General features: G+C 39.0%; 1 long non-coding RNA gene across 1 annotated transcript; it reads right to left on the reverse strand.

Annotated features, from left to right (window-relative positions):
* Positions 1 to 11,348: 11,348 nt before the first annotated feature.
* LOC132045546 (uncharacterized) lies at positions 11,349 to 15,213 on the reverse strand. The gene is made up of 2 exons (XR_009412462.1): positions 14,766 to 15,213; positions 11,349 to 14,675 (listed from the first exon to the last, which is right to left on the reverse strand). It is a non-coding gene; the product is annotated as an uncharacterized LOC132045546 (long non-coding RNA).
* Between the last annotated feature and the right edge of the window lie 8,125 nt (positions 15,214 to 23,338).

The following is a 23,338-nucleotide window of genomic DNA, read 5'->3' on the forward strand; positions in this document are numbered from 1 at the left end:
AGAATATAGAATAGTTTGATTTGAAATTTTGAAACAAGTGTGCAAAAAAGAGTCTAACGTTAGAGTGAATCCTTTTAAGTGTAGGCTTACGAGCTTGGATGAATAAGCGTAGCTAATAAGAGGGTATGTAAAGCTTATCCTTTCTTTCTTTTGGCATGTCTTAGATGTAAGTAAGATATGATACGAGCCTTGGGGTAACTCCATTCTTAAGTTCCGAGCATGTCTACGATTCTTATTCACTTTTTGATATTCGCATTCTTAATATAGTCGGGCTATTTCCCTCGAGTCTTTGCATGATTGGATAGTACATGGTGCATAAAGAGATTCTGTTCCTAAAGAGTTCTATAATGAATAATGTCCATAACTTTCATGAACGGGCTCGGATTGCTTTGATATGTTCGTAAAGTGTTCTCTAATGAATAATGTCCGTAACTTTTATAGGCGGGCTCGAATTGGTCTGATACATGTTTACGATCTCTAAGACTCTCTTTAACGTAGTCCTAATGGCATTTAGATCGGATTTAACGTGACTATCGTTTGATACTTGAGCGTTGATTTGTCTACTTATCTATTGAGTCTTAAAAGATGATTTATATGCATAAGGTTTCTCACTACTCTGCTCGTGCTAGCTGTTATTACTTCTTTCACTGAGTCCCGGGCCAGGACACGTACTCGTGCACAACTCCACTGCATTATTCACCGAGTCCCTCACTAGAGGGCCGGGACACGTTATATATATATATATATGATATGATGATATGATGATACGGGGATGGCGGCCAGGATGGCATATGATGATTCCTTTTACCGAGTCCCTCACTAGAGGGCCGGGACACGTCATGCATCTGCATTCACCGAGTCCCTCACTGTAGGGCGGACACGTTATATGTACATGTATATGATGATTTTATTTACCGAGTCCCTCACTAGAGGGCCGGGACACGTTATATATATGCATATGTACAAGATGATTATCTAATTATGTTTCTAAGTTCCATAATGAATTTGACATGATATTGACATGCATGATTTATGTTTCAAAGGCAGGCCTTATGATTTTCTATGCTCCTTATTTCAGTATGATCCTGTTTACTGTATTTCATGCTTTACATGCTCAGTACATATTCCGTACTGACCCCCTTTCTTCGGGGGCTGCGTTTCATGCCACGTGTGTATACAGATGAGTAAAGGATATTAGTAGAAGATGTTCCAGCTGGATTGGAGAGCTCCATTTCCTTCCGGAAAAGCCGCCGAGTCGAGTATCTATGTTATGGTATCTTGATTTATGTTAGAGACTTTGCAGACACGAGTCACGTATATAGCATGTCGGGGTCTTGGAAGCGGCTCTGTAAGCCGATGTATCATTATGCATTATGTTACAGATTTCATATGATTACTGATTTTACTGGATCTGAGAAGGACGAAAAGCATGTTTTTTTTTAAAGCTTACATTATGCATTCATTTCATAATTTAAGAGTCCAGTAAGATTATGAGTGTCACGAGGATCAGCGGGTTCGCTCGGCCATAAGTAAGGGTCGGGTGCCCATCATGCCCTATCAAAAGTTGGGGTGTGACATCTATTATATCCGATAGAGGGACTCAGTTTACAGATAATTTTTGGAAATCTTTTCAAGAAGGTTTGGGGACTCAGGTGAGTCTTAGCACGGCATTTCACCCACAGACAGATGGGCAAGCTGAACGTACCATTCAGACTCTTGAGGATATGCTACGGGCATGCATATTGGATTTTGGAGGTAATTGGGATGATCATTTACCGCTTATTGAGTTTGCTTACAACAACAGTTATCATTCTAGCATCCAAATGGCCCCGTATGAGGCTTTATATGGCCGAAAGTGTAGATCTCCAATTAGGTGGTTCGAAGTAGGAGACACCAAATTGATAGGGCAGGACTTGGTCCAGCAAGCTATAGAGAAAGTCAAGCTTATACAGGATCGATTATTCAGAGCTCAAAGTCGTCAGAAATCCTATGCAGATAATCGCCGAAGGGACTTAGAGTTCCAAGTGAAAGATTGGGTATTTTTGAAGGTGTCGCCAATGAAGGGTGTCATGAGATTTGGCAAGAAGGGCAAGCTTAGTCCTCGGTACATTGGACCTTATGAGATTATACGCAAGGCAGGCCAAGTGGCTTACGAATTAGATCTACCTCCTGATTTGGAGTCAGTTCACCTAGTTTTCCATGTATCGATGTTTTGTAAGTGCATTGGAGATCCTTCTAGAGTTGTACCAATAGATGATGTCCAAGTTATCAAACAATTGTCTTATAAAGAAGTCTCCATTGCCATTTTAGATAGGCAAGTACGAAAACTCAGAACCAAAGAGGTAGCTTCAGTTAAAATTTTATGGAGAAATAATAATAGAGAGGAAATGACTTGGGAAGTCGAAGAAGACATGAAGTTCAGGTACCCGCATTTATTTTCACCCCGTAAGAGACCCAAGTAGAGACGCCATGATCCTCGTGTGTATGTAGTGTTTTCCTTGATGTTTTCCTGGTCGTGTATGGCCACAGTTATTGATGTTGTTGTTGTAGCCCTGTGAGGCGATGTATTTTGGGTTTCTGTGCAGAATGGTAGTGCCATATTATAGGGAAAACTCTGGCAAAATTTTTATAGAAACCCCAAGAACCTAACATTCGAGGACGAATGACCCTAAGAGGGGAAGAATGTTACACCTCAAAAATTTTCGGACTTGTTGCCTTGTGGATAGGCTAATGTGAGCTTAAGGTGATTACGAAATCCTCATGAGATTAATGAAGGTATCAGATAACTTAAGGAGCATACCATAAGATTTTGAAGTCATACGAATATGTAAAATTTAGTTTATTGAAGGAAGTGAAATATAAGTCGTGTTCGGAAAGGTTTTCGCTATAACTGAGCTAATGGTTATTTAGAATATCTTGAGGGGCTGTTATAGGGCCTATTTTATGGTTAATGAAGTATTATGTAAGTGCCAAGAAAGTTCCACAAGGAATAGAAGTCAAACGAATCAACGAGAGAAAGTTTCGTACAACTGGGAGTTATACGGTCCGTATAACTTTATACGGTCCGTATAAGGGGGGGTCCGTATAACTAGACCTTGACAGAAAGGGGCTTTTCCATGGTGGTTTTAGACGGTCCACTTATACAGACCGTATAATATTATACGGACTGTATAAGTGGTCCGTATAAGTCCATCGGGCTGAATTTTTACTTTTTGTATAAATAGAAGACCTTTGTTCATTTATTTCATTTTTCATCTTCCACAAGTCTTGAGAGCTCAAAACCCTTCTCCAAGCTTATTCCACCCCAATCCAAGAGAAAACAAAGATCAAGGGGCAAGAATCAAAGTGTTCATGTGTTAGAAGGCTTCCTAGGGTTAGTAGACTACAAGAGATTCTTGGGTATTAAAGCTAGGGTTTTCACCTAATTTAATAGCTGATCCAAGTCACATTCCCATGAGATAAAAGGTTAGTTTTCATGCTTGTTTCACATTATTAAGAATGCTTGGTTGTTGAGCAACTTGGGTAGAAGAAGAAAGTAGAAAATGAGGGCTAAATGTAACTTTTATGATGTTTTTGAGTAGTAAGCCAACTTGAGTCATGTTTCTTGGTATAATATGGATATAATCTTGTTATATAAGGTAGTAATGGTGATAAGGAAGCATTGTATTAAAATGTGCTAAAATGAGTGTAAGGTTGTTGGTATAAGTTGAACATAAGGATGAACTTTGAAGACTTAATGGAATGTGATTACTTGATTATGATATTGTGGGTGTATTGTGGATGTTTGGGAGTTGTTTTGTAATATGATGGAAGTTGACGAAATAAAGGAAATGCTTCCCAATTTTCATTAGATCATGATTTCTTCTAGTTTGAATTAAAGGGTGTCATTAAGGCTTAACTATGGTATGAACCCTTCTAATGTAGATTGTTCAAGATTCAACGGTGAACGTTAATTAGTTAAGAAGACAAAGAGGTATGTAAGGCTAACCCTTCTTTCATTAAGGCATGGTTCCTTTGCTATATATATCCTTTCATGAGTTCCATAATGTATTCCAAATGAATCTATCTCTAAGATTACCAAAGCTCATGATTCTCGATACGTTCACAATACTATTGCCTCCTTTATATGGTAGTTGATCCTCTAAGGATAGAAGTAACGAAAACAATGATGACAATGATGTTGATGATACTTATGGACTTTCATGTATACGTGTCTAAGTTATATGACTATTATGTAACACCGAGCTTATATGGTCGGGTATGATACCTATCGTGCGCACACCACTGCAGTTGGGTACGGATAACACTGAGCCTTGGTAGGGCCAGGTATGTATAATCACCGAGCCTTGTCATGGCCGGGTATGTGAAACACCGAACCTTCATGGTCGGGTATGATATGGATACGAGTATGAATATGAATACGAATACGAATATATATGTATGTATGTACATGAGTAAGCATTAGAAATGGAAGGTCTCTATGAAAGACAAGTAAGTAGATATGATGAAGGCCACTAGAGGTACAAATGACTTTATTACCTCCTGATTCTCCCATCTCATGCTATATCTTATGATATTTCTTGTGCTGTCTCTTATGCTTCTACTATGATGTTGATTATGCTTTACATACTCAGTACATTATTCGTACTGATGTCCTTTTGTTTGTGGACGCTGCGTCATGCCCGCAGGTGGACAGGGAAACAGGCTCGATCCATAGATTTCTTATTCAGGGACTACATAGAGGAGCTCCATTTCATCCGGAGCTACAGCTTTTGGGTATTATTCTTTTGTGTACATACATATGGGCATGGCGGGGTCCTGTCCCGCCTATATGTTGTTACCTACTCTTCTTAGAGGCTCGTATACAGTTGTGTATGGTTAGATGTCTTGTAGTCTTGTCGACGCATATTTTGTATATCATTTTGATAGCCTTGTCGGCTTGTGTATATGGATATGGGCATCGTTATTGATGATGATATAAATGTGTTCTTACTCAACGATATTAGCACTATTGATGTATGTAAATTATGAGTAAGCCATATGGCTCACCTAGATGTGAATGAAAATGTACGTTAAGAGGTGCCCGGGAGGGTTAGCACCGGGTGCCCGTCATGGCCCTCTGGTTGGGTCATGACAGTACAGGAGCGCTATATTTGTCCCGGAGCTGCAGTTTAGCTGGTACTATTCTCTTGTGTATATGCATATGGGCATGGCGGGGTCTTGTCCCGTCCTTATTATGTCATGCATTTTATATAGAGGCTCGTAGACAGATGTGTATAGTTAGTTGTCCTATGACCTTCTCGATCCATATTTTGTCACATTATTTTGGCAGCCTTATTGGCTTGTATACATGGGCACAGTATATATGTATACATCTTTTGGGCTTATGTCCCTTACGGTTTATGATATTTGATGGTTAACATTACGGTCCACTTAGGTATGATTATGAGATGCATGTATGTTTGTGGTGCTTGGTAGGTTAGCTCCGGGTGCTCGTCGTGGCCCTCCGGTTGGGTCGTGACGCCGATCCCAATAGATGTATTAATGGGTGTATGCATGATAACAATGACAACAAGAATATAAGAATCACTCGTGCCACACATGGACACATACCTCAAACACAATATCAATATCATAACCTTATTTTCCTTTCCAACAACCTCAACAATGATAAATATGCTCTCCGAATCACAAGGCAATCACTGAGCATCAATTGTAGAATCAATCACGTGACAACAAGCCAACAAATTGAAATAAGGCAACAACTCAATAGAACACAATAAGGCGACAAGCCATAGTCAACAAAATACCAACCTAAGTATTCCATCCCAAACTCCATACCCGAAGGTTTACGTGCTTTCTCTAACAATCACTAACTCTACATATGATTCGCTAACCAAAGTCTAACCAAAAAGGTAAACAAAGCTCAATACTAGTACATATCCCACGGTAGGCATCAAGCAAGTCATAACTATAACAACACTCACGTCCAACAAGGCCACTAACAAGAATAACAATACGATAACCACGCATAACAATACGAATCTATAACTATCCAACCCAACTTCATGTCCAGAGACCTAGGCATGCTTTCTCCATCACTTCCTATTGTACATAAATGAAATGCTAATCGAAGTCTACTCAAGTAAGCCGTAACCTACCTCAAGGCCGAGCTGGTGCCACGAACATCCATTTGTCTTCATCTTCTCTTTCTCGAACCATGACTCGCGACAAGGGGTCTAGGGAGGTCAATGAGTCCAAGTGAACATAAGTCAATTTCTAGAATTTGCATACATGGTTTCGGGTTTGTAAGGGTAAAATCGAAATTATTCCCAACTAGATTTCCCTAAGTTTTCATAGACCAATATTCCAGGTTTTATTTTTAAATTTATCAAATAAGTCTTAAATAAAAATCTTTTCCTTATAAATTCCCAATTTCAAGAAACCAAGTTGTGACCCATTTGTAAAATAGATGAGAGATTTGCATTTGAGGTTGGTTTATTTAGCCTAGAATAAGAATCTAGGTGATTAGTTCAAGAATGACATGATTTCAAGCCAAGAACTCCCTTTTTATCAACCTAGGGTTTGAACAATTAGAAAGCCTCCATTTTTATTAAATCTAGTAGATAATCTTAGTGAAAGAAGTAATAAATTCGAGAGAGAATAAAATAAATGGGGTCTAAAAGGGTTACCTTTTCCAAGAATTCATGAGATTTGCTCCCAAAATGTCCCAAATGGTAGCTGAAATATAGGGTTTTAAGAAAAATGAGGTCAAATCCCGAAATGGGACTTAAATACCAGGTCTGATTTGCGATGTCCGCTGTAGCGGGCACGCTAGGGCGGGGAAACTATCCGCGATGGTCGTCTTCTGGAAACAACACTCCTCCACTACAGCGAAGGAGAGATCCACTGGGGCGGGACACTCAATTCTTGAGACGCTCGCTATAGCGAGGACGTCGCTGGGATGGACCCGCTGCAGCGGTCTATCCCACGCTGTAGCGATGATCTGGCCCAGGTGGTTCACATGATTTTTAATTTCTTTCTAACTTGACTGCGAATCAAATTTAACGGACAAATCCTCCGCGCGACTAACCGTACACTTATTAACGATGCTTTTAGGACACGAATTTCATGGGCCTTTATTAACGGCCCAACGGGTCGTTACAACTATGCTTAACCTTACATATATTTTTGAAAGGTTCTATTAGTAATCTAAATCAGCTCGTCTTGTAACTTCCTTTTTATTCTTAACTTGAAGGTGTTATTTACATCTATAATTTCTATTGATTCTTTGGATGATTTGAGTTTATTATATTATACAGTTTCACTGTTGGACCAGTTGAAATGGTTCAAACATATCTTTATTTCATGTGTTTAATTGGTTTTTTTATTCTGGAAATGATAGTAGTGGTATCTGTTGGTTCAATTCAACACCGTTTTCTTTTAAATTTGTAGCACTAATGGCTGCTTATTCTTTCAAGTTTCAGGCCATGCTTGGTGAGATGGCTGGTTTTTGGTTGCAAAAGAGATGGTTGCTGCCTGCTGCTAGGCATGTCTTGCTGCTTTTGCTGCCTCCTGCTACTAAAGTTATTACTGATTACTACATTTTAACTATTGTGGCATGTACCAAATTTAGGATTGCATTTCTTTTGGCTACTACCTTAGTCACCAATCTTTGCTAGATTCTAATGGTTGAACTGAGTGTCTATTTCTCTATTATGCAAACTGAGTTATTATGCTTGGTTGCTTGCAGGTTGCAAGATGTTGGATTGTTCATTTTTTATATGTAATGTATTGTTGGTGGATTTGCATTCTTTCACAAGTTGTCAAGCTATTGTTTTGCTATTTATATGATATTGTGCTTGCAAGTTTATGGGTCTTTCTTGGTTAATGTCTTGGTTATGAGGCTGCAAATTTTGGATTTCATTACTTTTGATTATGTTTGCTCTAAAACTGAAATGAAAATGGTTGTTTGTTTAAACTTTGAAACTAAACAAACTGATTTCTGTAACTGAATCGAAATAATAAAAAAGACGAATCTAACTGAACCTAGAATGGATCGAGTTTGATTGAGAATTTTAGAAAGTCGAAATTTAAAATTTCAACTCGATGATGGCCAAAACTGTACCGGTACTTACCAGTTACCTTGGAAGCATCTTCCCCAGAAGCTTCTTGGAAGAAAAAAACGTCGAAAAGCTCATTTGTCCGAAACATCTAACAACTCCTATGCTTGTTGGGTGTCAGACATTTGAGATGTTACTTGTTCAGAATATCTTTGTGGTTGAGAAACGTAGAGACTCGGGGCTTGAGAGGTAGTCTCCTACCTCTTTTTTCTTTCTTAGGTGCCTCTGGCCGCAAGTGCATCTTTTCTTTCCCAAACTAATTTTGCAATATCAAATTCGGATTCTTCCGTAGTTTGAGAAAATGGGTTATGAACAGCTATATTTTTTCTCCTTGGGAAAAATGAAAAGCTAAAAAGGGATAGTATCGCTAGGGAGGGGAATAACTTTGAGAAGAGTGTTTGTGGGAGGAAGAGAAGTGACCTGAAAACTTTTGGGCTTTTGCGGCTCAAAGAGAATATTCAGACTGCCAAATGATTGTTCCTTCAATGTCACTAGATGGTGGTTTATCTCCTGAGGGAAAAACTACATTCTTTTTGGGAGTTTTTGGAGCCATGATCGGCCTCATCTTTATTGAAATATTCAAGTAGTGGTAAATCATAGTCGGTGCTAATGGGGCTATACTTGAATATCTCAGGGTTCTGGGGCAAAGGGATGCCTCATCATCTTCCCGACTAGGGATGATTGGACTAACATTTTTTTTCTGGAAATTTTGGCCATTCTTGGGGATTATAACTGACAAGGTATTCATACTTACCTGTATTACGGTTCACTTTTACGTAGGGCATAAAAGCTACTATAATAACTTGGCTCTTTGTTGATTTAACAGAGTCGCCACCAAACTAATATGGGAATTAGGAAAACCATTTGTTTTAAGGTTAATCTTCTTGAAAACCTTTTGAAAAGTACCAAAGTTGGGGTCAAGGTTTTGGTGATTCCCCGAGCAAGGTGTTAGGCACCTCGGAAGGAATCCGCACAATGTGGTGGACCTATGGGTTTAGATTTTGGGGTTTAAAAGATATATTTGCTAAAAAATGTATTTAAAGGATATGTATTAAAATAGAAAGTTTAGTTAAGTCATGCCTTTACTCATCCATCCATGGCAATTTTTAAAAGAAAAGCTTGTGAAAGTTGTTGATGTTTTCACAAAACTGAGTTGAACTTCTCCTAAAGAGTTTAAGTTATTTATATACTTTTCTCGATCAAAAAACACCGTCGATTATCCTTTGGGTAGAGTTCTACTTAAATTTGATCCAAAGTAATTAAAGTTCACTTATTCTTTTAAAGTTAATTCAAGAAAGTAATTTGTATATCTTGTTTGTTTATTCAGATCATGATTTTAACAAGTATAGGTGTCATGACCCAACCGGAGGGCTATGACGGGCACCCGGATCTAACCTACCGAGCACCACAAGACATACATGCATTACGTAATCGTACCTGAGTGTGGGCATGATGCTAGCTAATAGATATCATAAGCTGAGAGGGACACAAGCCCAACGATATATATATATATATATATATATATATATAACCATACTGAACCAAATATACAAGCCGACAAGGCTATCGAAATGATGATACAACAGGATACAGACCGAGAAGGCCTTAGAACATCTAACTGTGCATAGCTGTCTACGAGCCTCTACTAGAGTGCAAAAACATAATAAGGACAGAACAAGATCCCGCCATGCCCAAATGTACAAAAAATAATCATACCAAGCTGAAGCTGTGACTCCGGTACAAGTGGACGCTCCAACACCGCGAGAAAGGCAGCCTAAGGGTCTGAACCGTCTCCCTGTCTACCTGTGGGCGTGAAAGCAACGTCCACAAATAAAAGGACGACAGCACGAATAATGTACCAGGTATGTAAGGCATGAAGAACAACATGATAAAGATATGAAAGTAACATGAGATAAAAGAGAAAAAACCTATACATCTGAATGCCTCTAAAGATGGATGACATGCATACTTTCCTTTTTTTTTAAAAAACATTTTCATACATATATATATAAGCCATACTATGGGGCTGCATCATCTTCATTAGCCACTCTTGGGGCCATCATCTGTTACGGTTCGCATTTCACGGGCGGGGTTAGCGCTCGGAAAGCTACTTCGAACTTGTTGATGCTCTTTCGGACTTTGTTTTTAAAAAGAGTCGCCACCTAATTTTTAGAAAATTAGGAAAACCAAGGGTGAAGAGTTTATTAAAACACCATGAAAAATTCTTCGTAATCCAAAGTTCTAGGTAAGGGTTCTGGTGATCCCCTAGGAAAGGTGTTAGGCACCCTAGTATTAAGGATCCGTACTATCCGATTGACCTTCGAATTCCAATATATGAGTATTTTGCATGAACTGTTTATTTCGTGCTTATTCCCGCATTTATAAAATCTGCCATTTTGTTGCATATCATTTAATTTTGAAAAGAATTGAACACATCTCCCTTATATATGGGATATTTAAGTTCGGATTTATAATATCCGAATACGAATAGTTTCCTTTTATGTACAAGGATAGTATATTTTGTCTATGAAAGGTATAAAAAATTATTTTGTGGAATAAGTAAGTATAGTTCTGTTCATGCTTAATCCCATACTTGGCTTCGGTTTAATCCGTTTAATACATTTAAATGCCTTTCCTAATACCTTTATAATTACGAATGGATTTTAATGTGTCTTAACTTATATAAAAGCTTGTTCTTTATTATTATACACATATGTAAAACTGATTTCGTGCCTTTAGATTTGGGCTTAAGACCCCAAACGCCTTTAAAAAGAGTTGGTATTTCTTCGTTTTGGGCTTAGCCCGAATTCACATATATACTGTTTCTTATTCCCAAAAATCTGCTAAGTGTGATTTAAATTGTCTTGGTTTTTTGGATGGGCTTTATCTCCCCAAAATCTTAATTTTATTACTGGGCGGGGCCCAAATCATTTTTTGCTCGTTTGCTTGGATTCAGAAAAATAGAGTTGGCTTTATTTTACATAAAAGAGAAAGTGTCCATTAGTTTACAGAAAATTGATTTAGCCTCGTTTAAGAGAAATATCGTGGTGTTCTTGAAATTCCCTTTTTCTTATCTTCACATTTTAACTTGTGTCAAAAACAGATTTATTTATTTTTGCCATTCTAATTTGAAAAGTTACTACGCTAAGTTCGAGTTTTGAAAATCATTTTGGGGACCTAAAGTAGAACTAAACAGCGTAAGCACCGTTGTCCTAAGACGGCTAGTTCATAAACATAAAGATTTCAATGATCTATGAGTTTTTTACAAGTTTACAAATACAATTACAACAAAATTATAAACAAAAAGGAAAACACAAATAAAAGGAAGGGGAAGGCTAGGGGCGTACCAAGCCACTAGTTAGCCATTTTCACCCATGGCTGGGCCTTCTACGCGTTTTCTTTTGATATTAGCTTCCCTTTTTGTCTTCTCGGACTCGATAAATATGAAGGAATTTCCTATTGGGCCTTGGCCCAACAGGTTGACTTCGGACCCGGCCCAAGTAGCCAGCCATGTGGTAGAGGAGGGAGGAGAAAAAAACAAAGGACCCCGATTAGTTTCAATCTACTGAACTTATCACACATGTATATAAATACACACATAATCACATATGTAGGAAGAAACAATACACATATATCATATATTGCCAAGTCATTGGGCCTGATAGCCCAAGATTACATTTAAGAGAATCACCCGAACTCCCCTTTTTGTTTTAGGCTAAGTCCTACCCTTCCTTTGAAATGGGCCAGGCCCAACTACTTTAAAACAGAAGTTGTTGCCTAAGGCTGAGTATAGTTTCTATTTCTTTGCCTTAGTGTGTGTTCTAAACCTCCATACACACACACATACATGTGATATACTGTGTGATACACCCTTATTATCACTATTCTCCTCATTAATATTTGTGTATATCATAGAATATGTACCCTTTCTTACACTTAGCTTTGCACTTTTTAAGCCCTGTCCTTAATTGTTATTTTTTCCTAATCCTCTTCCAATCAGAGGTGCCCCCCTTTAAACCAAAACTAAAACTTACACTCAGCCTAACCAAGCTAGATACTAAATAGGCTACCTCACATAGATTCATTATCAAGTTCAGGTCTTTGGCAACTCTTAAGACAGATATAGGGATGAGCAAATGAATTACTTAGCTATTCACATTCTTAGATCAATAGAAAAGATATATTCACAATCAGGGAAGAAACAGGGAGAAGAATTGGTCTCATCAATCAAGAAAGATCAAACACCAAGTACAGGATCTATAGTTCAAACAAACATGTATAGCATAGACTGAGCAAGTTCAAGTATTCTTATATGACACAAGGGTAATCATTAAGCCTTGGACCGGTTTAAATGGAAGAGAGAAATGCACAAGCAAATACACAAGACTTATACATGCTATAACTCAGATGATATGGCAAAAGAAAGAAAAAAAACTATGCTTTTAAAGACAGATTTCAAGTGCTTCTAATGATCTTGATGGTTCAGCTTTCATGAATTTAAGACTCAGATCCCATTTTTAGTTAAACTCTTCTCTTTTTCGCATCAACCTACTCAGCTATATATTAACAAATTCACCATTGGTACTGGCCAAAGAAAAGCAACTTAAGCAAACAGATTTGGCCTTAAACCTTGCCCTTTGATCTAATGATTGGATTCATAAAGTCATAATGCATTTATGTAATAAACAGATACCTCCATAGGCTTATAGAAGTGCCATGGTGCCTTTTATATGGAGAAAAGGTGTTATGAACCAAGTAATACTTGGTTCGCCCTTGATCCTCGCCCAAGGCACCTTAAAGAGGTTCTTCCATGCCATGTGGTCTTTACTCATAAATTCTTATAACCATATATAAACTCAATCATTAAATCCGTTTCCAATCACAGTATTTAAATAGTATTAATGCAGAGGGATGACCTGACTAGTTTGCTTATTAAATTACAATCATTAAGTTATCCTGACCCTCTGTTGACTTTAGGAGGCTGAGACAAGTATGTACACTATATTCTGAGGTTAGTTAAGCTAAGTGTATATACACAGTTCCATTTTTACTTCATTACAAGCAAGATGAAATACCATCCCTCAAAATGAAAACAAGTTTTGCACACACTTGACTACCAAGGTCACGAAAGAAGCACAGGGACTGGACTCTATAGACACACATACTTCAAATTCAAGATCCAAGTACCTTCCTCAAAGTTATTTTGATTAATCTAAGTGGAATCCAATTGACCTTTACAGTGTACTAATATATTTTAAAACCTACCAGGACTTCTCCTTTTCATTTTATACCTGATCCCTACACAACCAGTCATGACCAAGCCCAACTGTACACTATGCATACCTCAGAAACCAGACAAGTCCCTCTAAAGTTCACCCATTCTTTTATAGCAATTGCGCATTACCCCTCGACTCATGGACACTCAGCAGATAAAATGTCATTTTAGGTTAGCCATAGTCAGTTTAAAATGAGAATCACTTTACATCTGTTTTAAACTCACATAGTCTAATTAGAACCTTGTACGGTTTCAGTCTTATTGTACACTAGTTAGATTACATCAAGGCCACCCTTATACCATTTCAAAAGAGTTTAGCAGACTTAGGTGCACTCGGGTGACTTGCACACATTTAGAAGCAATCAGGTCTCATTTAATTACATTCTAACACCTTAATCACATTTTAAGAATTGAATAAGCATGCTTAGACTCATTAAGTCCTGTTTAGACCAATCATGACTCTTTACTTATCCTAATTAGGACCTACACAATCATTCTAGTGAAAGAACAAGCAGGTTTAAATCAAAATAAGCCTAGGGTCCTCAAGTCAGTGTACTTGTATCAATGATTCTAAGTCAATTCACATGAGGTGTCCCAGTTTTATCTATATTAAACCATCAGGGTCCTATGATCAAGTTGCAGGTGCATTCAGGATTCAAACAGGGTCAAATAACATCACTAGAGATTACGTAAGTCATTAAGCCTCACAAATAAGTGTTATCACATTAAGAGGGTAGATAATCAACTAATGATTCAGTTAGCATTTCTTAGAATTTCACAGAGTCATCTAGGTTCAAGGCAGTCTTATCAGCACAACATATAAACCAAATCGATACTTAAACAGTCACACAATGCTATATTGATCATTTAGGCAACTAGGCAAGGATCAATTCAAGTACACTATCCAGGATAGGTCATTTTAATCTTCAATGAACTCAAACATATACCAGGACCACAATTATGAACAACAAACAAAGTTTCAAACAAAATTCTAGGACAAACAGATATAAACTAAATCTAAACTGGGCATTTAACAATAAAAGACTACATTGAAGCGAAAACTAACTAAAAAATAACAACGAGAGAGAGTGTTACCTTTTTTGGGCAAAACTTTGTCAAGAATGGATTTTGGAGCCTTCGTGCTTCCAAATCTCCAACTCAAGCCACACAGAAAGGAAAGAAAAACACAAATATTTTAGAACTAAGGAAGATTCGAACCCTAAAAAAGGGCTAAGTCTTTAAAATTTTACTGTAAGCCTAAATCTCGAGTTTAAATACTCAAATTCAGGCTCTGAGGTTGTTAAACTTGTTCAAATGGTGAGGGTTGGGGTTCTATTTTTATAGAACCCCAAAGTTCATTCAAAGACTTTAAAAAACGATGTGGTACAAAGTAGATTTCAGATGCAAAAACCTTCATCTATGAATTTAATGACTAGGATCTATAGAAAACACACATATACGGTCGGATCTGACCCATTCTAGGTCGATCCGAACCAAACCCTTATGAACCAATAAGAATCGAGCTCGTACAGTCACAATATAACCACAAAAAATGTAAAAATCGTGTTTTGATTCAGAAAACAAATGGGAAAAGTAAAAGAAAATGTGATTACCACTGTGTTTAGACGAGTTTGAGTGAAAATGATGTTGAAACATTAATTGTTTCACGTTATTGGTTGTACAAGGTTTACGAAAGGCCTGAGACCTCTGTGCGGTTGCCATTTTTGGCAAGAGAGAGAGAGAAGAAAATTGAGGTGCGGCGCTCTAGGGTTTCACGAGAAAGGGAAGGGAAGAGAGAGATAGGGTTAGGGGTCTGTTTGGAGTGAATGAAGATGTAAAAATGAGGGAGTATAGTTGTTCCCCCCCACCCCCGGCCCCCCGCCCCCGCACCCCCAATGCTGATATGGTTTTGGGCCAGGACTGGTCCGCTTTGGACTGGGCTCGGTCCAATTTTAAATTAATATAGCCCTTTTGCATGTATTCTATATGTATATATTTACGTATACTAAGTGTATATACGTACATAGAGGGTAAATTGGATAAAAACAAAAGACGGGTAAAAATTAAAACATTGACTGTTGACCACAATATTCTAATTATAACCAATTTAGGATGTAATCAACCTATTAATTTAAAATGCAGCTAATCATGTAAATGGGCTTAATTTGGAAATACGGCCTTAACTGCTTTTAATCTCAATTGATTAGTTCAATTATGACCATATAGACCAATTATCTTAATTAAATACTAGAAACAATTATGATTAATTTCAACAAATTATGCCAATACACAAATTTAAGGATTGAGGGGTAAAATGGTCAATTCCTTTAATTAATCAAATTCCTTGGATTTAAAGGGAATAATATATTTGCTAATTTGATTTTTGACAATTTAAACAATTAAATAGATAATTATTTGAAATTGCTTTTCTTTGATTAAACCTAACAAATATCCTATAAATGCCACAAAATGTACCAATTAATTCCTAAATGATTTATGATATTATGGAAATTATTTTACCAACTAAAAGGGTGAAATCTTGATCTAAAATAACTTTATAAAAACCATTTTGACCTCTAAGAATGCAATGGTTCACTTTGTTTGTCATCCAAGGATTCTGAGTATTTAAAATAAATTACGGGAGTTCAAAAATTAGGTGTCAATATCATCATCATACTGTACCCAACTGCAGTGGTGTGCACAATAGGTGTCGTACCCGGCCGACTATATAGCGGATCGGTGTCATAAAATAGATACATACATATATATATACACATATATATATATATATATATAAAGCATGCATGAAAGCACAAAGAAGAGTTACGACTCTATCGCAGTGACGTAGGGTCGTTATACCTCCGATTATCATTATGGAACTATCATCATCGACATATATCACCTTGAGGAATCAATGACCATAAGATGAGATCAACAACCATAAGACAAGATCAATAATCATGGCACAAGATCAATAATTATGAGAAAAAATCAATAACGTCATAAGAACATCAAGAACATAAGCTTCTAATATTTCTATGAGTAGAGTCATTATGGATATCGTTCGTATAAGTTCGTATCACTATGATCATGCCATAAGAAAGAAAGGGACAGCCTTAACATACCTCGTCGTCCACTTAACCACTCAATGTCTACCTTCCCAAGCTCGCAAATCTACATTCAAGATGATTCACACTAAGGTTTAGTCATTGGAACGCTTATAAGGTCAAACTAAACTATTAGGTGAGCTAACGGAAATTGGACAGCATTTCCCCTATATCATATACTTCCTCCCAACTCCAAAACAACTCCAAAACATCAATAACAACATTAACAATACCATACCTAAGAGATTACATTCAAACTAAACTCAAATCAGTCCAAAACTTCCTTTCAAATTCAATCCATAGCCAATAACTTCAACACAACACCTTGTGGCCTTTCCACCGTGACTCTTTTCACTTTCAAGACTTGTTTAACCTTCAAATCAATTCGAAATAAGAAACAGAATGAAAAACATACCTTATAGCTTGAAGAACTTCAACTCACATAACTTGCTTCAAGGCTTAGTCACCACAACATCAAGTAGAAGCAAGAACAACCACCTTCTATGAACTAGTTGAGGTTTTTAAAGCTTGATCTTCTCTTGAAATGGTTTGGGATGATTATAGATGTCTAAGAGAGCTGAAAGGGTCACTAGGGATTTCTTTTGGTGAAACAAATGAGCTCCAAGTTGTGGGAAATAATTTATAACAAAAGGGCAAATCTCCACCGCCTCATTTTCGCGGTGCACTTTCATGGCCGTGAAATTTTTCACGGTCCGTGGAAGTGACCATGAAATGCTTCCAGTGAACAACTCCTCTGCCACCCATTCCATGATAGCCAACCACCACTTTCACGGTCTGTGAAATTATTCACGGTTCGTGGAAGTGACTGTGGAATGATCTCATTCCAATTTTCCGGCGAAACGTATTCTCTTCGATTCGTTTGATGTTTAACCTTCATACTCTTTTCCAAACATGTTTAAGGACTTATACAACTCCAAGATGCACCCATAGGCCTCATACACAACTTCCCAAATGATTCCCAATACGAGCCTATGACAAACGACTTAAGATGAAGCTTTAACGTACGCGAAAAGACGAAATGTAACAGTCTCTCCTCCTTAAGAACATTCGTCCTCGAATGTTAAACTCTTAGGGGTTTTACAAAAATTTCGGCAGAGTCTCCCCTGTAATTGTAACACTACCAACCTCTGACACAGCAACCCAAAATATATAATACCATACAGGGCCATAACAAACAATAACAACGATAGCCTTACACGACCGGTAATCATAAGAAATGAAGCACTATGCACCTGAAGATAGTAGTGTCTCAGTCTGGACCTCCTCTGGAAGCGGAAACAAGTGCGCATACTTGGATTTCATATCTTTCTTAGCTTCCCAATTCATCTCCTCGACATTCCTATTCTTCCAAAGGACTTTAACTAAAGCTACATCCTTAGTCCTCAATCTTCGAACCTGTTTATCTAGTATAGCAATGGGAACCTCTTCATAGGATTATTGCTCGGTAACCTGAACATCATCAATAGGTATGACTCTGGAATGATCTCTGATACACTTACAAAGCATCGACATATGGAAGACTAGATGAACTGATTCTAAGTCTGAAGGTAGATCTAACTTATAGGCCACCTGCCCCACACTACGTACAATCCTGTAAGGTCTAATGTATCGAGGACTAAGCTTACCCTTCTTACCCAACCTTATAACGCCTTTCATTGGCGATACCTTCAAGAATGCCCAGTCATCAACTTGGAATCCTAAATCTCATCAGCGATTGTCTGCATAAGATTTCTGATGACTCTGAGCTACATATAATCGATCCTGAATAAGCTTGACCTTCTCCACTGCTTGCTGAATCAAATCTACCCCTACTAACTTAGACTCCCCCATTTCGAACCATCCGATAGGTGATCTACACTTTCGCCTATATAAAGCCTCATACGGGGCCATCTGGATACTGAAATGATAGCTACTATTATATGCGAACTCAATGAGCGGCAAGTGATCATTCCAGCTACCTCTAAAGTCTATCACAAATGCCCATAGCATATCTTCAAGTGTCTGAATGGTACACTCAGCCTGTCCATCTGTCTGGGAGTGGAATGCGGTGCTAAGACTGACTTGAGTCCCCAAACCCTTCTGAAAGGACCTCCAGAAGTTAGCTGTAAATTGCGCACCCCTGTTAGAGATAATGGATACCGGAACACCATGGTGTCGCACTATCTCTTTAATATAAAGGTTTGCATAATCTTTTGCTGTATAAGTAGTTCTGACAGGTAGAAACTGGGTTGATTTTGTAAGTCTATCAACAATCACCCATATGGAATCAAACTTACGCTGAGAACGGGGTAAGCCTGTAATGAAATCCATATTAATTGCTTCCCACTTCCAAGTCGGAATCTCAATAGCCTGCAATAATTCGCCGGGCTTCTGATGCTCAATCTTCACCTGCTGACAGTTAGGACATTGGGCTACGAACTCGACTATGTCTTTCTTCATTCCATCCCACCAATAAACTTCCCTAATATCATGATACATCATCGTTGTACTTGGATAAATAGAATACCAGGAATAATGAGCCTCTCCCATAATCTGACGACGTAATCCTGCAACATCAGGAACACACAGTCTGTCTCAATATCTGAGAACTCCATCTACAGCAATCTCAAATGGTGACTTTTTATTCTGAGGGGCTGTATCTCTATAATGAACTAGCATAGGATCCCCGTACTGGCGCTTCTTAACCTCGGCTACTAAAGATGAGACTGCCGAATCCTGAATAGTAACTCTTGTATCGCCTGAGTCCAATAATCGAACTCTTAGGCTGACTAACTGCTGAAGCTCACAAACTAGCTCCCTTTTCTCTAGCTGAACAGAAGATAAACTACCCATGGATCTGCAGCTAAGAGGATCGGCTACTACGTTCGCCTTCCCCGGATGATACAAGATATCGACATCATAATCCTTTAATAGCTCCAACCATCATCTTTGACGCAAATTCAACTCCTTCTGCTTAAAGATATACTGAAGGCTCTTATGGTCCGTATAGATATCAACATGGATGCCATATAAGTAGTGCCTTCACATCTTCAATGCATGAATTACCGCAGCTAACTCTAAATCATGGGTCGGGTAGTTCTTCTCGTGTTTCCGTAACTGCCTTGAAGCATAAGGTATAACTTTACCGTGCTGCATCAACACACAACCTAACCCAACACCTGAAGCGTCACAATAAATAACATAACCTTCCAATCCTTCTAGAAGCGTCAGGACTGGTGCCTAAGTCAATCTGTTCTTCAACTCCTAAAAACTGCACTCACAAGCATCGGTCCACTGGAACTTAGCTAATTTCTGAGTCAGCTTCTTCAGTGGTGCAGAAATGGAAGAAAATCCCTCTACAAACCTTTGATAATAACCTACCAAGCCTAGAAAGCTACGAACCTCCGTAGGTGTCGTGGGTCTCGGCCAAGTCTTCACGGCTTCAATCTTCTACGTATCCACCCTCATACCCTCATTTGAAATAATATGCCCCAGAGAAGTCACAGAGTTCAACCAGAACTCATAATTAGAAAACTTTGCATACAGCTTTCGAGCATGAAGAACTTTAAGGACAACACGTAAATGATCCACATGCTCTGCCTCTGATCGAGAGTATACCAGAATATCATCAATAAACACAATCACGAACAGATCTAGGAAGGGCCTGAATATGCTGTTCATCAAATCCATAAATACCGCCAGGGCATTAGTTAACAGAAACGAGATTACATGAAACTCGAAGTGACCATATCTGGTTCTGAAAGCTGTCTTCGGAATGTCTTTCTCTCTAACCCTCACCTAGTGATATCCTGATCTCAAATCTATCTTCGAGAACCATCTGGCACTCTACAACTGATCAAGTAAATCGTCATTCCTCGAGAATGGATACTTATTCTTTATTGTCACTTTATTCAACTACCTGTAATCAATACACATTCGCAAGGAGCCATCTTTCTTCCTCACAAATAACACTGGTGCTCCCCATGGTGATGTACTAGGCCTGATAAAGCCTTTGTCAAGCAAGTCTTTCAACTGCTCCTTCAATTCCCTCAACTCAACAGGCGCCATCCTATAAAGAGGAATAGATATCGGCTGAGTATCTAGTAATACGTTGATGGAAAAGTCAATTTCCCGCTCAGGTGGAAAACCTGGAAGCTCATCCGAAAATACATCTGGAAACTCATTAACTATAGGAATAGACTGAAGAGTCGGTGGCTTTGCTTCTGCATCCTGAACTCGGACTATATGATAAATACAACCTTTGGCAATCATCTTCCTTGCCTTGAGATAGGAAATAAACCTACCTCTCGGCGATGCTGCCGTACCTTTCCACTCTAGAACTGGCTCTCTTGGAAACTAAAATCGAACCATCTTCATTCTACAATCAACATTAGCATAACAAGAAGCCAACCAATCCATACCCATAATGAAATCAAAGTCTACACAATCTTTGTATACCCGTCTAGCTACCACTGGATCACCAACAGGTGTAGACACCTCAAAAGGTTTAATCAACTCGGGCTTTGCCCCAAACTGACTAGCAATAAAAGGAGTAACATACGATAATGTAGAACCTGGATCTATCGACGCATATATATCATGGGAAGATACTGATAGTATACCTGTAACAACATCAGGGGAAGACTCGAGATTCTATCGACCAGCCAGTTCGTAAATGCAGTTCTGAGGACCGCTAGAACTAGGTGCTACCCCTCTGCCTCTACCACGGCTTGCTGATCCCTGAGAGCTTTGCCCCGGAGGGCATACCAATGATGATGAACCAGCTGTTGATCCGGTGGGCTGAACTATACCTCTACCACCTATTGATGGAGACTCACGCATAATATAGCTGGCTGACAGTAAGCATAACAAACATCTGAACCCAAGCGGCACTGTTCAGCATGTAACTTACCACACTGAGTGCATCATGGTAAAGGTGGCCTCATCTAGCCTGTTTCATCTCTATACCGAGAACTTGAGGCTCTGGAACCCTAACCTGGTCCTGAATAAGTAGATCGATTAAATCTTTGACCCGCAACTGACCCGACCACCTTTGAACTCACTAACAGAACCTGAAGATCTAGCTCTCTTACTTTGACCCCTATCATGCTCATGCTTGGCCCTCCGCTATTGCTTATGCTCCTCATGGTTCTGAGCATGCGCCTGGATGCGAGAAATATCCATACGTGTCCGAAGTAAGGCCGTTATGCATTCATCAATCAAGTGTGGTCCCAATCCAATTACAAACCGGTAAACCCGATCGTTCATCTTAGCTACAACAGCTTGAGCATATCTAGCCAATGGATTAAAGTAAAGACTATACTCCCGAACACTCATGCTCCCCTGTCTAAGGTTTAGGAACCTATCAGCTAGGGCTCGTAGAATCTCTGGCGGTAAATAGTGGCTGATAAAGGCCTCTGTAAACTCTCGCCATACTACTGGAGGAGCATTCTCCCGTCTAGATAGCTCCCAAGTCTCATACTAGTGAACAACAACATCCCGTAGTCTATAGGAAGCCAACTCGATCGAATCAGTCTCGCGCCGTGCATCACCCTCAGGGTCATTTGCATCCTATCAATAAAATCCTGTAGGTCCTCATTCTAATCAGATCCAAAGAACTCTGGAGGGTCCAAATTAAGGAAATCCCTGACCCTCGCACTAACAGCCCTATCAGCAACATCACCACCCGCGCCCTGACGTCGGTCCTGAACGGCCACTAACCAATTCAACAACTGAATAGCATCTCGTATCTCCTGTCCAGGTGCATCAGGTGGAGGAACTGGGGGTGCTAGAGCTGGAGATGGAGCTGGAGCTCCTCTATGCTAATCTGGAGCGGGCAAAGTATGAGAGGTCTAAGACGCAACCTCATTCTGGGACTCGCCCTCCTCAAAATCTACAGGTGGTACCCGGCCAGTTCTCCTACCTTCTACCGACTTGCCCTTCTGAGCCGCTGCTAAAGCTTTCCTCGTCATGGGCATTACTAAAATCATAACATATGGTCAGGAAAAGGGAATCCTCATAACATGGCTCTATCACACGATCTAGGATAAGAAGGAAGGTCAACCATCCTAAATGCCCTGCAGCCTCTTGTTTATAAGTGTGGTGCACTACACACCCACAAACAAGACTCTACTAGACATGGCCCGTAGACAGCCCTAGGACGAACTGCTCTGATACCACTTTTGTCATGACCCAACTGGAGGGCCATGACGGGCACCCGGATCTAACCTACCGAGCACCATAAGACATACATGCATTACATCATCGTACCTAAGTGTGGGCTATGATGCTAATTAATAGGTAGCATAAGCTGAGAGGGACACAAGCCCAAAGATATATATATATATATACACACACATGCATAACCGTACTGAACCAAATATACAAGCCGACAAGGCTATCAAAATGATGATACATCAGGATACAGACCGAGAAGGCCTTAGAACATCTAACTATGCATATCTGTCTACGAGCCTCTACTAGAAAGCAAAACATAATAAGGACGGGACAAGACCCTGCCATGCCCAAATGTACAAAAAAGAATCATACCAAGCTAGACTGCAACTCTGGTACGAGTGGAGTGCTCCAACACAAGCGCTGAGAAGGCAGCTTAAGGTTCTAAACCGTCTCCCTATCTATCTGCGGGCATGAACGCAACATCCACAAACAAAAAGACATCAGTACAAATAATGTACCGAGTATGTAAGGCATGAAAAACAACATGATAAAGATATGAAGGTAACATGAGATAAAAGAGAAACAACCTGTACATCTGAATGCCTCTGAAGGCGGATGACATGCATGCTTTCCTTTTTTTTTAAAACATTTTCATA

This window comes from Lycium ferocissimum, unplaced genomic scaffold, assembly GCF_029784015.1.
Source record: "Lycium ferocissimum isolate CSIRO_LF1 unplaced genomic scaffold, AGI_CSIRO_Lferr_CH_V1 ctg7005, whole genome shotgun sequence".
NCBI classification, from domain to species: Eukaryota; Viridiplantae; Streptophyta; class Magnoliopsida; order Solanales; family Solanaceae; genus Lycium; species Lycium ferocissimum.